The sequence below is a fragment of the Mesoplodon mirus genome (genome assembly GCF_964341445.2).
Source record: "Mesoplodon mirus genome assembly, chromosome: 2".
Taxonomy (NCBI): Eukaryota; Metazoa; Chordata; class Mammalia; order Artiodactyla; family Ziphiidae; genus Mesoplodon; species Mesoplodon mirus.
The window spans coordinates 2,945,012-2,962,529 of NC_138977.1; the positions used below are offsets into that span (position 1 = coordinate 2,945,012).

At 36.3% G+C, this 17,518-nt stretch overlaps 1 protein-coding gene across 6 annotated transcripts in view; it reads left to right on the top strand.

The window, feature by feature from the left end:
- FBXW7 (F-box and WD repeat domain containing 7) overlaps positions 1 to 17,518 on the top strand; it is a 209,254-nt gene that overhangs the window by 63,684 nt on the left and 128,052 nt on the right. Inside the window, exon 1 of one of the 6 annotated variants that reach the window (XM_082605576.1) lies at positions 1,573 to 1,587. The exons of the other annotated variants lie outside the window; for them this stretch is intronic. The gene's annotated coding sequence lies outside the window, so the exon portion shown is untranslated. Of the gene's footprint in view, positions 1 to 1,572; positions 1,588 to 17,518 lie in introns of those variants that run through there. 6 annotated transcript variants of the gene reach the window in all.

A 17,518-nucleotide genomic window follows, 5' to 3' on the forward strand; every position in this document is an offset into this window, starting at 1 on the left:
GTTGATTTTAAATCATAGTGTCCATTGGTGAACAGTCCTTAAGTGCCCATTGGATGAGTGATATTGTTCTTTACATTGATGTGTTTATAGTTTGTGTTATACTATCTGTGGACATTTTGCAATGGAAAAGGAAATAAAAACTGACATTTCATTCATGGTGGTGTTAATTGTGATAAAAATAAGGAAAAGATTTAGCTGAGAGAGCTACCTCATCCTATGGTTATATGTCAAATATGGTGATTAAGAGGATTTTGGTGATCTATTTATGGCTGAATTAAGGTGAAATGGCTTTTGTGTGCTGTTCTTTCCCCCTTCCCTTCTCTTGTTCCAAATGCTTCTAAATGCTTACTAACATAATCACTGAATATATATTAATTCTCTTTGAGTATTTATATTTGAAATGAGGTTTTAATATTAGTAGAGACCTCTTTTTCTTAGAAGGGTAGGAAGGATTACCCTTTAGTTAAACCACTAATTAGTCACTAAAGTCAGTAAGGCCTGCCTTATCCTACAGGGGGCAGCTTCTCAACACATGTAGTAGAGTTTGCCATTCCACTGATCCGTAATACCTTGAAGATATTGGTCAGGGTTGTATGGATAGAACAATTAAACTATTCTTCATCGGAGGGGTCTTTCACTACTTTCTTTTTTTTTTTAATTAATTAATTTATTTATTTTTGGCTGCGTTGGGTCTTCATTGCTGTGCGTGGGCTTTCTTTCTCTAGTTGCGGCGAGCGGGGGCTACTCTTCGTTGCGGCAGGTGGGCTTCTCATTGCGGTGGCTTCTCTTGTTGCAGAGCACTGGCTCTACGCATGCGGGCTTCAGTAGTTATGGCACGTGGGCTCAGTAGTTGTGGCTCGCGGGCTCTAGAGTGTAGGCTCAGTAGTTGTGGCACACGGGATTAGTTGCTCCATGACATGTGGGATCTTCCTGGACCAGGGCTTGAACCTGTGTCCCCCGCATTGGCAGGCGGATTCTTAGCCGCTGCGCCACCAGGGAAGTCCCTCTTTCACTACTTTCTAATCTTACTCTGGAAAGCTCAGCTAGACTTGACTTACTCTAAATGTCACACTGGTTTTTGCACAAATGTCTGAAAGCTATCGCACAAGTAGTATGACTGTTCTTTCTCCCAATACGGTTACTGTAGTAACCACATCATGCAGAGAAGTTTTCCTAGAAGCTTTTTCCTTCAGAACTTACTTAAAAAAAATATTTTTAAACTTAATTTTATTTACTGTTTTATACAGTAGGTTCTTATTAGTCATCAATTTTATGCACATCAGTGTATACATGACAATCCCAATCGCCCAATTCATCACACCACCGTCCCCATCCCCCCCCCATGGTTTTCCCCCCTTGGTGTCCATATGTTTGCAGAACTTACTTTTTAAATGAAAACTTAATCCAGATTAACTCACATTCAGTCTAGTAGCCATCTTAATTTTATTCTTATTAATATCTAAGATTTCCATTCCCCTGATCTTTCTTCAGAAATTTCGCAGCCTGTTAATCCAGGGGTCCCCAATCCCCGGACCGGGAACCAGTACTGGTCCAGGGCCAGTTAGGAACCGGACTGCACAGCAGGAGGTGAGCGGTGGGCAAGTGAGCGAAGCTTCATCTGCGGCTCCCCATTGCTCGCGTTACCGCCTGAATCACCCTCCCCACCCCCATGGAAAAATTGTTTTCCACAAAACCGGTCCCTGGTGCCAAAAAGGTTGGGGACCGCTGTATTAATCTGAAGAGTTACAACTGTTCATTTCTTCTGTTTTATCCCCTGTTCGTGGACTGCTTTATTTTGCTTGAGTGATATATCAGTTTACTGTCTTGAGAGGTTCCTAGTATAAATTCACATCTCCCCCCGCCCAGTATAGCCTCAGCGCTTCTTGGTCATCTTTATCTCTTTTTGATCTTCTATTTCATTCCACATTATTAGTTATTTGGAACCTTTCCACTCTCCTCAAATGACCAGTCCTGTCCGTATTTCGCTTATTCTTTCTTCATTTCATATTTCATACTCTTTCTTTCCCCAGTCTGATTTACTCAAAGAATAAAATGTTTTCATTTCTTTCAAAAGCTAACATCTATATTCTCAGTCTTATTCCTCCTTTGCTTCACTGGAACCTTGTTATTCTCCCTTTTATGCTCCATGCCGGGTTCTCTGCCTTATCACACTAAATCTTGAAACATATCTTACTTCTACTCTTTTCCTGTCCTTCCCGTTATCACTGAGCTTGTTTGATTTCTAGTTGTTGACTGAAGGTGTCCGATTTCTCCACTTCTATTCAACTACCTTCTGCAGTTTGACTATTGTTTCTACTGTTCTGCTTCCTCAAATGAAAGTAAACCACTTTTCTTACCTACCCAGATCGACATTGGTTAGGTTGATGATAGAATGTTCTGTATCATCCCCAAAATAAGACTGAGTTCCAATTGCTAATCTGTGTCTTTTCTCTTCTCCTCCTGTCCTACCTTTTTCAGCATTTGATCTTTTGCTTCTCCTTAACATTCAGTTCTCCCTTGTCTTCTGTAATACTTCAATGGTTTTTCTACTACGTCTCCAACTAAATGCTTGCTTTCTTTGTTATTGCTTTTCTCCTTTACATACTCCTTATGTATAACCTGGGTTGAAGCTTTGCTCCTCCTCATTATATATCATTTTTAGGAGGTGGTCTCTGCTTTTATTATGTAAATTATCACAATTTGTGATGACTCACAGATGCCACATTTTCCTTTATTACCTGTTTTACTTGAGTCATTAGGTCTTAAGCACCCCAAAATTAATATTTCTCAAGCTGAAAATATTGCCTCGATATATGCATGGAACTCAGTAAATACTTGTTGAATCAGTGAATAACTCATCTTAGTCTCCCAATCTGTTTAGTCTGTTCTTTTTTTTTTTTAGATAACAATTTTAACCATTCACTTATTCTCATACTGCAAGCCTTATAACACCTTTGACCAACTCTTGTCTGTGCTGGTTAATATTAGTTATCGTATTTTGGTCCTAAGCTTAACTAATGAGGCAGATGATATTCCCACTTGCAGATGGTAAAAATAGGATCACAGAGGTTGTGATCTGCTTATAATTTCACAGGTAGTGGTGGAGTTGAAAATTAACGTCTGATTCCTTATCACATATTTTCTGGTTTTCATAGAAAACATTCTAATGATAAAAGCAGTATGATGGACAAGAAATTATTGTCAGTGTACTATGTGAGTTAAGGCAGAGAAAACAGGAAGGTGGGAATACTTTAAATTGTTATGTGATGAGATGAAGTCCTAATTTGGTGGGAGGAATGAAAATCAAGGATGTGAGAAGTTTGTCCCTCAAGATTAATACAATTTTGACATCTGGTAGTGATGCAGTGATGCAGGTAAAGTATTGCATGATCCCTCAGATAACAATGATAAAATCTGGATAATATATTGAAAGAAAAACTCTAACTACTTAAAAGCAACAGAAAATGACCAAAAGGAGACAGAAGTCAGCTGAGAAGTTATCCTTTAAAGCCAGAAACTACAATGTGTAAGAGTTGTACATTTGTGTTTTTCTTGCTTTTGGGTGCATCCCAACCTCCTGTATTTCCAGTAGTACAGGACAGAAGTTAAATCTAGCCAAGTAGCTGGAAATTTATTGAGGGAAATCCTAGAAGCAAATGAACCACTGAAAAGTAAACAAAAACTGATGGAGTTTTTTGCCAGCCCACCACCATACAAGCAATTCTAAAGGAAGTTCATCAGTCTGAAGGGAAATGGCACCAGATTTCAAGTGTTATTTACAGGAAGAAACCAACATCAAAAATAGTGAGTAATTGGGTAATTATAAAAAACTATATACAGTTGACCCTTGAACATTATGGCATTAGGAGCACCGACCCTCCACACTGTTGATAATCTGAATATAACTTTACAGTTGACTCTCTGTATCTGGGTTCCGCATCTGAGGATTCAACCAACCATGGATTGTGTAGTACATATTTAGTGAAAAAAATCGATGTATAAGGGGACCTGAACAGTTCAAATCTGTGTTGTTTAAGGGTCCACTGTATATTTTTATTATTAAAAAAATTACTGATTAAAGCAAAACTTATAATACTGTATTTTGGGGTTTGTAATGTATATATGAGAACAACAGCACAAAGTTGGGGGTGTTGTGTTTTTGTATTTCTCTGATGTTAATGTTGAGTATCTTTTCATGTGTTATTGACTATTTGAATATCTTTGGTGAAGTATCTGATCAAGATTTTAAGAATTGACATATTACACAGTATTTAATATAACATGTCATAATAAGACCTATCATGACAAATTGACATACTAAGCAATATTTAGTCTTTTGTTTTGGCTGCACCGTGCGACTTGTGGGATCTTAGTTCTCTGACCAGGGATTGAACCTGAGCCCTTGGCAGTGAAAGCACTCAGCCCTAACCACTGGGCCCCTGGGAATTCCCAACAATGTTTAGTCTTCTAACTTATGAACATGGTATATCTTTTATTTATTTAGGTTGTTTTTTCATTTCTCTCAGTAATGTATGGTAGGTTTTTTTTTTCTTAAGGTGATAAAAAAACTGAACTCTGTACCCATTAAGCAATAATTTCTCATTTCCCCCTCTCCCAGGCCCCAGTAGTATCTAATTTACTTTCTGTCTGTATGAATTTGCCTATTTTAGATATTTCATACAAGTAGACTGTCATCCAGTATTTGTTCTTTTGTGTCTGGCTTATTTCACTTGGCATAATGTTTCCAAAGTACATCTGTGTTGGAGCATGCATCAGAATTTCCTTTCTTTTTATGGCTGAATGATGTTCCATTGCGGTATTCCACATTTTGTTTATCTGTTCATGTATTGATGGACACTTGGGTTGTTTTCACTTTTTGGCTGTTGTGAATAATGCTGCAATGAAATTCAGTGTACAAGTACCTGAGTCCTCTTTTCAGTTCTCTTGGGTGTATATCTAGGAGTGGAATTGCTGGGTCATATGGTAGTTCTATGTTTAGGTTTCTGTGAAGCTGCTAAACTGATTTCCATTGTGGCTTCACCATTTTACATTACCACCAGCGATTTACAAGGGTTATAGTTTCTCCACATCCTCATCAGTGCTTGTTATTTCCTGTCTGTAGTACCTTGGTGGGGCAGATTCCTTAGGATTTTCTACATAAACAATCATGTGAACAGAGACAGTTTTACTTCCTTTTTGATCTTTTTGCTCTTCTTTTTCTTACCTTTTTATTTGGAATTTCTACAATATAATATTGAATATAAGTAATGAGAATAGACATTCTTGCCATGCTCCCAAACTTAGGGAGAATATATTCGATATTTCATTATTAAGTATGTTGTTAACCATAGGACTTTCATAGGTACTCTATCTGGTTGAAAAAGTTCTTTGCTGAATGGCTTTGTTTGCTTGTCTGTTTTTAATCATTAATGGTATTTGATTTTATCACTGACTTCTGCATCTATTGCCACAATCATATAGATTTTCTCTTAAACCATTAATGTGGTTGAATTACATTAATTATTTTTCATGTTAACTCAACCCTGCATTCCTGGATAAACTTTACTTTGTCAGACTGTATTACTGTTTTTATGTATCACTGGATTTGATTTGCTGAAAATTTTGGCAAAACTGGAAAGTGTCCTCTTTTTCTTTATTTTGTATACTACTGGCATATGTTTATATGCCAAATATATAGTTTGTGTAAATCTGGCATGTGTTTTCCTTAACTGTTTGGTAGAATTCACCAGTGAAATCATCTTGGTCAAGAGTATGTTTTGAAGGAAGGTTTTGGATTTATGGATTTTTTATTCTTCCTGGTTTTATTTTTTTATGGGTAAGTCAGCTGTTTTAGTAATTGGTGCTTACCTGGTTAATCCATTTTTCTGTTACGTAATCTGGTTACTGGATTGGATTTTTTTCTCTCTTTTCAAATAGTAGTTTTATTCCTCATTTAGTTTCCTTGGGTTAGTTACACTAATGAAGAGAGCTACATCTTAAGTATTTAGTGATTTAAAAATATGTAAATGGACTTATATATACTACCAAATGTAAAATAGATAGCTAGTGGGAAGCAGCCACATAGCACAGGGAGATCAGCTCGGTGCTTTGTGACCACCTAGAGGGGTGGGATAGGGAGGGTGGAAGGGAGACGCAAGAGGGAGGAGATATGGGGATATATGTATATGTATAGCTGATTCACTTTGTTACAAAGCAGAAACTAACACACCATTGTAAAGCAGTTATACTCCAATGAGGATGTTTTAAAAAAATGTAAATGTATAAATTGTCTTCAGTTCACCCATGTGTCACCTAGGTTTTGAACTGCTTTTTCCTCCCTGTTTTAACGTTTTTGCTTGGATGCTAAAGAGGACTTTATTTCATTGTAGTTTTGTACTGTAGGATTCTTATAGTAGCTTTCTGTGTGTATGTGTGTGTGGTCCTATGTTGTAGTATAGTCTTGCCAGGGAAAACTTGATTTTGTTTGATGTAAGGTCTGGTGGATGCCATTTTCCCGCCTGTACACTCACTGCTACCCCAGCACAACCTTATATATAATAAAAACAAATTCCTTTCCTAAACTGTAATGTGCACTTTTGTTCTATAATAGTTTTAACCTAACTCAGGGTATACACAGTCGGCAAATTTGAAAAATACCCAGCTGGTTATTTGGCATATGGCAGTTTAATAAGTTAAAAAAATTCCTGTTATTGCCTATTTTGAAATTGCATAGTATTTTGAGCTAACTAGTGTGATTTGAACCTAGATTTTAATGTGAGGCACGTTCTAATCCTGCTTCTCTCACTTAACCTTTCTCACTGTGAATTTCTAATACTTGGATTATATTCTTTGTACTTTCTTAGAGATCCATTTTTAATTTTCTGTTGCACATCCTGAAATTTGTTAGTAATTTTTTTTTCTTCTCCTAATGTTATGTAAGATTTGAATTCCTGGGACAGAACTCTGGTAACAGTGGGTAATTCTTTTAATATTAGCACTTCTTTCTCTCATTCAGTTATGTAGTTATTGCCTGGCAAATGTCTGAAAAGATCTTTTAACACAGATTTAAAGATTTTTGTAGGTATAAATAGCAGACAGTTTGTTTGGTTTTGGCTACAGTAAGCTGAGCTGGGGACATGTTTCATTTAATTTGGGTGTAGTGGTATATCTTTATATGGAGATCAGTCACGACCATGTATAATTAAATTATTGCTGGCTGTCCTGTTGTAGGGGTGTGTTCTTAATGTCCAGTGGCTCTAGGCATTGTGACAGGAATGTATAAGGCTGGAGCGCATATACATTAAGAAAGTGTCCTGCGATGGTCGTTACTAGAAGTGTGAGCACACACTTCCAGTAGCAGCAAAGGAGAAACTAGGTTTGAAATTTACAAAGTCAGAGTCAAGTCTGTGGAGACGTTTACAGATACACATCTAAAACTGTAAGACCAAGTTTTCATCCTCCTCAGTCAAAATGTCTGTACTCCTGTGTAGACAATAATCCATAAAGTAATGTGTACATTGTGTATTCACCAAATGTTTTTCCTATGTTAGTCGAAATAGCGTATTTAATAAAATTAAACATGTGATTTCATCTGCCTGTTGGGACAGTTTAGTAAAGCAAGTATGAAATAATAGACTTCTGATTTGGAAGTGTGTTAAAGGTGTATTCTTTTGTCATATTTACATTTAGTTAAGAATTAAGATAAAATTTAAATTAAATTAACGGCATATGAAACAAAAATGGTTAAAGATGTGCCACAAGTAATTAGAAGTTATTCTGACATTGCAAAGCGAATTGTGACATCAAAATGTTTCAATCATGCAAAAGCAGTAATTCATTTAAGAGGAAAAAATAAATTATAAACAGAAGTAATAGGCTCTTGGTTTTCTGATAATCCAGTAAATGAAAAAGAATGAATCATATGAAAATATTGGAAAAATATTTAAATAACTTACTTGTTTGAAACCAGAATCTCTGATCAGTGAACATAGCATAAAACTCATAACCCACCAAGAATGACATTGATGATTGTCTTATCATCAATGAATGTCTTAAATTTAGGGTATGTAAGATTAGTTACTGCACAAGAAAACGTGAATTGAAATCTCAAGTTTATGTATGAAAGGAGCGTGATAGGAGTTCCTCATATCTGTCAACTCTCTCAACAATGTACACGACATTCCCAATACCAAGGTTGGGAAATTCGAAGTTTTGTAAACTTTGAATAATAAAAAATAAATTATGATAAACTATGCTAGAGGAAAGACTAACTTATCCTCCTAATCTCTGTATAGGAAACATTATAAAATTTTGTCACATGAAAAGCCAAGCAAAGATTACTCAACCAAAAAATAAAGGAATTATGGCATACCAGAATTGTGTCAGACATTTAATTAACATGTTATTTTTCTGGATTTATTTATGGTATTTGTCTGTCTTTTAAAAATTAGTATTTTGTTATTTTTTCACATTTCAAATATGTATTCACTTTCATTTCTAATTTTGTATTTGTAATTTTGTATTCTTTCTTTTAAATCCTCCAGATTTTAGAAGCTTCAGGCCCCTTAAAACTTAGCTGTGCCCCTATTAAAGGGATAGAGCACACACAGATGCAAGCGCAGTCTGATGGGCTTGGTGGGGGATGGTTTAGAGAGACTGTCTTTCTGAAGAGGTGGCACTTGAACAAAGATCTGATTAAAGGCATGGAGAGAACCTTATGAGGGTTTGGCGGAAAGAGCAATTCAAGTAGGGGCACTGTTGTGGGAATGTCTGGTATGCTTATTAAGAGGAGGCATTGAGGTTGGAGCCCAGTGGTTGGAGGTGAGATTGAAAAGGAAAGCAAATTATATACTTAAAGCAATTATATATGGCCTGGATAAAAATGTAAGGAATTTAGATTTTGATTCTAGTTACAATGAGGTTACCATTGGAGAATTTTTCACATTTTCAAACTGGCAATGAAACTTTTTCAAGTGCTCATTTGGGGACCCCATTTGCTTTCATCTTTTAGGTCCTTCATCCTTGTGCTTTATTTTCATGTTCCAACTGTATTAGGAAGGAGGAATAATCTGCATACCCACTCTCTTAAAATGCCCAATGCAGAAGGGCACACATTGTTTCTAAAATTCATTTTCCTTTGATGAGAATTTAGGTGTAATTGTAAGGCAGAGTGCCCTGCTACATTGCCGTTACTATGGAAGGCGAGAATGAATTTTGGTTAGAAAATTTGTTGTCACTACCACATTAATACTTAGGTATTAGGACCTAATATCTGACTTATTTTGACTTCTTCTTAGGATTCCATATGAAGGTTGTACTATAGTTTAATGTTTAGCCATTCTTTTATTGCTAGATTAACGTAATTTTTAAGTTCTTGGTACCATAAGCAAGGCTGCAACAAGCAACCTTGTTATGTTTACTTGAATATTAGGGTAGCTAACAAAAAGTATAATTGCTGTATAATAAACATTTTTAAAAATGTAATAGATACTGTGAAATTGTCCTTCACGTGTTACTCTCGTCAGTGGATGGGTATATCCATTTCACTACCTCCCCATTAATACTTGATGTTGTTTTTGATAATCTTTTAACTGAAAAATATATTCTCTTTGTTTCGGTTTGCATTTTCTTAATTATTGGTGAGGCTAAACACCTTTTTGTAAGTTTTTGGTAATTCTTTCTACTGTGAATTGTCTACTTATATATTCCCATTTTTTCTATTAAAATTGTCTTTAAAAATATAATCTGATTATAATTTTAATCCTTTGGATTTTACGTCTCTTTCAAAAACATTGTCCCAGTTTGTTGCCAGTTAAAAAAAATTTTTTTAATGGTGTTTTATATCGTATGTGGTATTTCTATATTGTTTCAACATAGAAATGGAAAATATTGATAAATTATATTACTGGTTTCCAAACTACTCTGTGGAAGCAAATATTTTACAGATTCTATAGACTAAAGTTTTTTAGATTAAAAACATTTGATTTTTTTTCTCCTTTTTGTTTAAAAAATTTCAAACCTACAGTTGAGGAAATAGTACAGTGAACACCTATATACTCTTCACTTAGACTCAACCAGTTGTTAACGTTTTGTTTATGTTTTGCCACATTTTTTTCCAGTCTATATCTCTATTTCTATTCATATCCATATCTACATTTACATATACACATATAATCTTCTTTTGATTACACATTTAGAAAGTAAGTTTTGAGCAAGCAGGTGGTTGCCAGAAGGGAGGAGGGGGTTGGAGGAAAGAACTAGGTGAGGGAGATTAAGAAGTACAAACTTCCATTTGCAAAATAAATGAGTCATGGGTATGAAATGAACACTGTGGGGCATATAGTCATTAACTATGTAATATCTTTGTACCGTGACATATTGTAACTATACTTAACATGGTGATCATCCTGAAATGTATAGAAAAACTGATTCACTATGTTAACAGGAACGAACATAGTGCTTGAGGTCAGTTATACTTCAAAGATGAGCAAACAAACATACATACATAGAAAAGGAGAACAGATGTGTAGTTACCAGAGGTGGGGTATGTGGGGAGGGTAATTGCCGTTTGAAGGCAGTCAAAAGGTATAAGCTTCCAGTTACAAGACAAGTACTAGGGGTATAATGTACATGATAAATATAATTAACACCACTGTGTGTTATATATGAAAATTGTTAAGAGAGTAAATCCTAAGAGTTCTCATCACAAAGAAAATTTTTTTTCCTGTTTCTTTAATTCTGCATCTATAGGAGATGATGGATGCTCACTAAACTTACTGTGGTGATCATTTCATGATGTATGTAAGTCAAATCATTTTGCTGTATACCTCAAACTTATACAGTGCTATATGTCAATTATATCTCAAATCTGGAAAAAAAAAGTTTTATACGTTCTGACACTTAACTGCTAAATACTAAGCATGTATGATATAAAGATAAGATTTTTGAAAATGTATAACAACAGTATCATTATTGTACCCATGAAAATTAGCCTTGATTTGATAAAGTCTAATAATACTGTCCATTTTCAAATTTTCCTAATTGCTTTCTAAAGATTTTTATAATCCCCACCCCCATCTGCTGCCTGCCCAATCTAGGATCTAATCCAGGATCACTCGTGTTTGGTTATAATGTTTTTTTTAGTCTCTCTTAATCTGAAACACTCTCTTGCCTTTATTTTGTATTTTGTGACACTGACTTTTTAAAGAGTCCCAGCTACTTGCCTTGTAGGCATTTTTACATTTTCAATTTTTTCTGAATATTTCCTTATGATTGGATTCAGGTTAAAACATTTTGGCAAAACTAAAACACAGGTGATAGTGTATGCTTTTCAGTGTATCACACATGCCAGTTTTGTTCATTATTGTTCATGATAAGTTTGATTATTTTCTCAAGGTGGTGATGGCCAGATTTCTTTATTATAAATCTACTTCTCCCTTATCGTTTATAAGTAACCTGAGTGTGATACTTTGAGGCCATGTGAATATGTTTCCTACCAAGTTTTCATCCAACAGTTTTATCATCTATTGATGATTATCGCTTGAATCAGTTATTACACTGAGTTTTAGTGTTTACGGCATTTAAAAACACAAATTTAAAACAGTTGTGGTATATCAAATTTTAAAGTGTTAGACACCACTAGTATATTCACTTGGGCTGTCAGAGCAGCTTTTTAAAAGCATTTCCTGCTTTCTTCTGAATGTATTGTCAATGCCCTCCAGCAGAGAGCACCAGAAGCATACCTGCAGTTGGACAAGTTGAGTGTATTACTCATTGCAGCAAGGGAGAACACACACTATGGGAGACCATGGGGTCCCAGTAAGAGGCTGTCAGGACTTAAAGGATTTGGGCTTTGGTTGAGTGATTTTGGGAATGGTCCAAGGTAGCAGAAGTCCACTCTGGATTGGGTACTGTCAAAAAGCAGGAACAGTTTTATGATTTCATACCCCAACAAATCTTATCTATAGGGACGGCAGAATAAAGTGAGACTAGAGCTGTAATTGTTAAAGAAGCAGCATTCACTCATACTTTTTGCAAGAGGGGGATGTTTGGTATTTTGTGGCTTGGAGAGTGTTCATATTTTGCCTGTGTTCAGATGTGATTACTGAGTGGTCTTGTTGTAGTCTTGGTTCATCCTGATCAGAGTGACCATGTCTAATGCAAATGTTCTTTGAAACTGTTTTATGTTCAACAGAAGAATATCAAGGCTGGCAGATGGTACTAGGCAAGTTCCTGGATATTAGGAGTTCTTTTCCATCTCTCAGTGTCATTTAAAAGAAAGTTTTAAACTCACCAGTGTTTTTTAAGGAAGTTTTCCAACTGGATATATTCTGTATGTAAAGTTTAAGAATGATGACTCTACTGCATAGGTGAGGGGACTGGAGGGTGTGGGCTCAGCTAAATGTGGCTGAGACTCAGATGCATATATAGCTCCTGTGTTCTTTTTGTGCTTTGTCAATAATGTATATAGTCATTGTGTAGTTAATGAATCTGTAAATATCTCGAGCATATTGTATTACAGATAATATTAGTACTCATTTTAAATTTGGGGTGTTTAGTTTTATACATTTATAATAAGTTAACAGTTGTTGGAAAGTGTTAGTGATTTAGCTTTGGATTGAAATGTTCCAATGTATCTGTTAGAAATTTCTTATTCAGGTACTTATCTTTATGTATCAGGATTTTCTTAATATAGTCTAACCCAAACAATACAGAAATAAATTGCTGAAACTGATAAAAACTCATGACTACATATTTTTACATTTATTAGACAGCCACATTGTTTTATTAATTCTCTTTATATAAGTAAATATAACTCAACATAATTTTACACTAATAATATTGTTCATATCTTTCAAATATTATAGTTCCATTTAAGATTTTGTTTGCAGAAGGTTCTTTTGGGAGGAAATGGTTGAATATCACTATCTTATGAATAGCATAAAGTAAACATTTTCCGTTTGTATGGTATTGTTACTTCTTTAACTCGGAATAGGTATAGTACATATTTATTTATATAGTGGTGTATATTTATGTGTATTACATCCCCAGATCTTGCTTTTGAGGATTTCTGACTTCTCCGAATCTATTTGTTATGGAAATTAGCAATGTTAGCTCCAATATAATTAGAAACCTTATGATAAAATATAAATTCCACAGAATTTGTTCTGGATAGTAAAAAAAAAAATTAATGTTTTTGATATGACTATTTTAATAATATGTCATACACTTTGCTTTTTTAAAAAGTAGCATATCATGACCATAGTTCATTTTTGGATAACTTAGGGTTTCCCATTTGAATCACGGTTATTGTACAGGGATGCCATTGCAGAGAGTTTACAGTTTAATTCATCCCTGACTTTTCGAAATAGGCAAGTCAGTGCCCTAGGCCATTTTTCTTTCCACATTCCCTCCTTTCCCCCTCCCTTAATACCTATTAAAACCATTGTTACACTCCATTTTATGGTCATGGCAGAAGGTTCTGCCCTCCTCCATCCTTACCTATTATTGTCCACAGTTGGAAGGTGTTAGTATTAGGGATTTATAAAGTATTACTTTCTGTACTTTGTAGTACAAAGAAAATTGGTGTTTTTATTGTAGTAGTGACTGTGCTTTTTCAAACCACACTTCCCCCATGGTTTGGAATCACTGCTGTATTAATGTAAGGTCAGTCTGCCTATGATATGATTCCCCATTTATTACCAGGGTTAACTGAATTAACTGCTGTCTATAAAAAGAGTCTTAGGAATGACTATTGGGTTTGCTCTTTGCATGTTTTGGCTACTCTTGTAGTTAACTTGGCTATAGTATTGTAGCAACTTACTTGCCTCAAAGAGATTTGCCCCAAAGCTTGATTGAAAACAGTGGATCTGCTGATAGTTTTGAAACTATGGTGATCCTGAAGTCCTCTTTCTGGCTTGACTATTTTCCTTATGGCATTAATGATAGATGGGATGCTATTTTAGGTAGTAAAGTTATGTTGTGGTCTGAACTTGCTGTACTATTTTGGCTAGTAACTTAGCAGAGAATACCACTTTCTTAGCGGCGTGCAGGCTTCTCTCTAGTAGTGGCACGCACGTTCTTTTTTCTAGTTGTGGCGCATAGGCTCCAGGGCACGTGGGCTCTGTCGTTGTGGGGCGTGGGTTCCAGAAAGCGTGGGCTCTCTGGTTGAGGCATGCGAGCTCAGTAGTTGTGGCACGCAGGTTTAGTTGCCCCGCGGCATGTGGGATCTTAGTTTCCGACCAGGGATCGAACCCACGTCCCCTGCATTGGAAGGTGGCTTATTTACCACTGGACCACCACTTCTCACCTGTCCTTTGGGGCTGTTGCACTGCACCTTGGAGTGAATCTGCAGAGGAGTAACTAGGTCCTGATTTCCATCGGTTGATCATACCAGTTGGGGAACAGTTTAATTGTGGTTGTCTAGCTGTGTTAGGGCCATATTGGTTTTGCTTTCAGCTGTGCTACAAAGTGGAAAAGATTGAATTGCTTATCAATCTCTCATCACACGCTAAGACTTTCCAGTGACCCATAGAAGTGACATAGCAAACCAAACATAACTGGGGTCGTTTTCCAATCACAAGCTCCCACCTTCCTCTCTCTGTCTCTCTCTGTTTGTCTCTGTCTCCGTCTCTCCCTCTTTCTCTGTTTGATTTTTGGACTTGTTTCTTGTCATATCCACACTGTAAGCAGTTCTTTCCAGCTAGAAGTCAGTTGACTTTTTTTTTTTTATTATTAGTTTCTGCTTTATAACAAAGTGAATCAGTCATACATATACATCTGTTCCCACATCCCTTCCCTCATTCATCTCCCTTCCTCCCACCCTCCCTATCCCACCCCTCCAGGCGGTCACAAAGCACCGAGCTGATCTCCCTGTGCTCTGCGGCTGCTTCCCACTAGCTATCTACCTTACGTTTGGTAGTGTATGTATGTCCATGCCGCTCTTTCACTTTGTCACAGCTTACTCTTCCCCCTCCCCATATCCTCAAGTCCATTCTCATGTAGGTCTGTGTCTTTGTTCCTGTTTTACCCCTAGGTTCTTCATGACATTTTTTTTCTTAAATTCCATATATATGTGTTAGCATACGGTATTTGTCTTTCTCTTTCTGACTTACTTCACTCTGTATGACAGACTCTGGGTCTATCCACCTCATTACAAATAGCTCAATTTCGTTTCTTTTTATGGCTGAGTAATATTCCATTGTATATATGTGCCACATCTTCTTTATCCATTCATCCGATGATGGACATTTAGGTTGTTTCCATCTCCGGGCTATTGTGAATAGAGCTGCAATGAACATTTTGGTACATATGTCTCTTTTTGAATTATGGTTTTCTCAGGGTATATGCCCAGTAGTGGGATTGCTGGGTCACACGGTAGTTCTATTTTTAGTTTTTTAAGGAACCTCCATACTGTTCTCCATAGAGGCTGTACCAATTCACATTCCCACCAGCAGTGCAAGAGGGTTCCCTTTTCTCCACACCTTCTCCAGCATTTATTGTTTCTAGATTTTTTGATGATGGCCATTCTGACTGGTATGAGATGATATCTCATTGTAGTTTTGATTTGCATTTCTCTAATGATTAATGATGTTGAGCATTCTTTCATGTGTTTGTTGGCAGTCTGTGTATCTTCTTTTAGAAATGTCTGTTTAGATCTTCTGCCCATTTTTGGATTGGGTTGTTTGTTTTTTTTGCTATTGAGCTGCATGAGCTGCTTATAAATTTTGGAGATTAATCCTTTGTCATTTGCTTCATTTGCAAATATTTTCTCCCCAGTTGACTCTTAATAGAGCTGGTTTACACAGAGATGGGACTAGGGTAGCAATCCAACATGAGATTATTGTGCTGTCATTTTAAAAAGAGCAAATGGCTGTTTATGAGATGGTGGTTTGTCTAAGATAGTATTGCCTACTGAGGTTTGTCTGACCTAGAGCCCAGATGTGTTGATTTCCTAATAATGTCTCAGCGTTATGATGGATCATGCATATCTGGATCATTCTTTTTAGTTGACTAAGTTGATACATATTTTTTATCTCTGAGAGTTAAAAATATTTAAAAAGTCAGAAATTTATTAGGCACTCTCTCTGAAGGTGAAAATAACTGTGCCTCATAAACTAGTAAAGTTTATGTTTGACCACTGTGTCAATCTGCTTAGAAAGTTTATTTTAAACATCAACTTACAAAAGTCTCCTGAACTTTCTCCTTTTTATGGTGTTGGGGAGGATAAGAGTGGTGGAGAAGTCCAGTGGAAACTGAGTACCACCACCCTTTTCCTTTACCTTCTAACCAGAAATCTTTCCTAAATTCCACAGTTAATATCTATATTCCAGCTCCAATTCTCAGGTGTCCTACAATTCAGTTTAATTCAGTTTGGAAACTAACTATCATTAATGTTAAATCCCACAAGTTAAAGGGCAAGGTTTCCAACAAAACTGCCTTTACTTGAGATGCCAGCCACAAGTGCTCTTCTGTCTGACCTGTTTACAAATTCAGAGGTTTCTACAACTAGAAAGATTGGATGATTCCCTAGAATGATTCACAGAACTCACTGAAAACTCTGTACTTATGATTATACTTTTATTTTAAAGGATACAACTCAGAAACAGCCAAATGGAAGAGAGGAATAGGCCAGGTCTGGGGTGAGGGTAGGGGCCATACAGAGCTTCCATGTCCTCTCCTCACGCTCTCTGTGAATGCCACCTCCTACCATATCAGTGCATCCACCAACAAGGGAGATCCCTTGAGCCACAATGTTTAGTGTTTTTATCAAGGTCTTATTATGTAGGGGTAATTGATTAAACCATTGGTTTTGTGTGATCAAATTTAATCTCCAGCCCCTCTCCCATCCCTGGAGATTGAGAGGTGGGGCTGAAAGTTTTTCTGATGACCAGCCCCCCATCCTGAAGCTCTGTAATACCACTTTGAGTCACCTCATTAGCATAAACTCAGGAGTGGTTGAAAGGGGCTTGACAGAGGTAGTGTCAGAATGGAAGGATTGTACCTTTAATTTGTGCATTCTGACACTAACTCTGGTTAGTATCAGAATTGAATTGAATTGTAGGACACCTAGTTGGTATCGGAGAATGAATAACAAAAGACACTTTATCACTAGGGAAAGTCACGGGCTTTTGCCAGGAACTGGGGCCAAAGACCAAATACATATATTGAATGTATTTTAAATTGTATTACAGTGTCAGTGTAACATCTTTAATCTTTCGAGTTGTCTTTGGGATTCTTTACTTTGTCTCCAGAATGTTTATTAAGATTCTACCAAAAAAATAGGTTTCAGATTTTAATTTCTCTGCTTCATTTCCATGTTCTAATTTTTAAATTTAAAAAGTTTAGTTTTATTTAGATGTAATTAATGCATAATTTGATGAGTTTTGACACATATATGTACTCATGAAGCCATCACCACATTCAAGATGAATATATACGTCATCCCCAAAAGCCTCCTTATAACTCTGTAATTCCTCCCTCCCCTCCCCCACTTTCCAGGCAAACACTGATTTTCCTT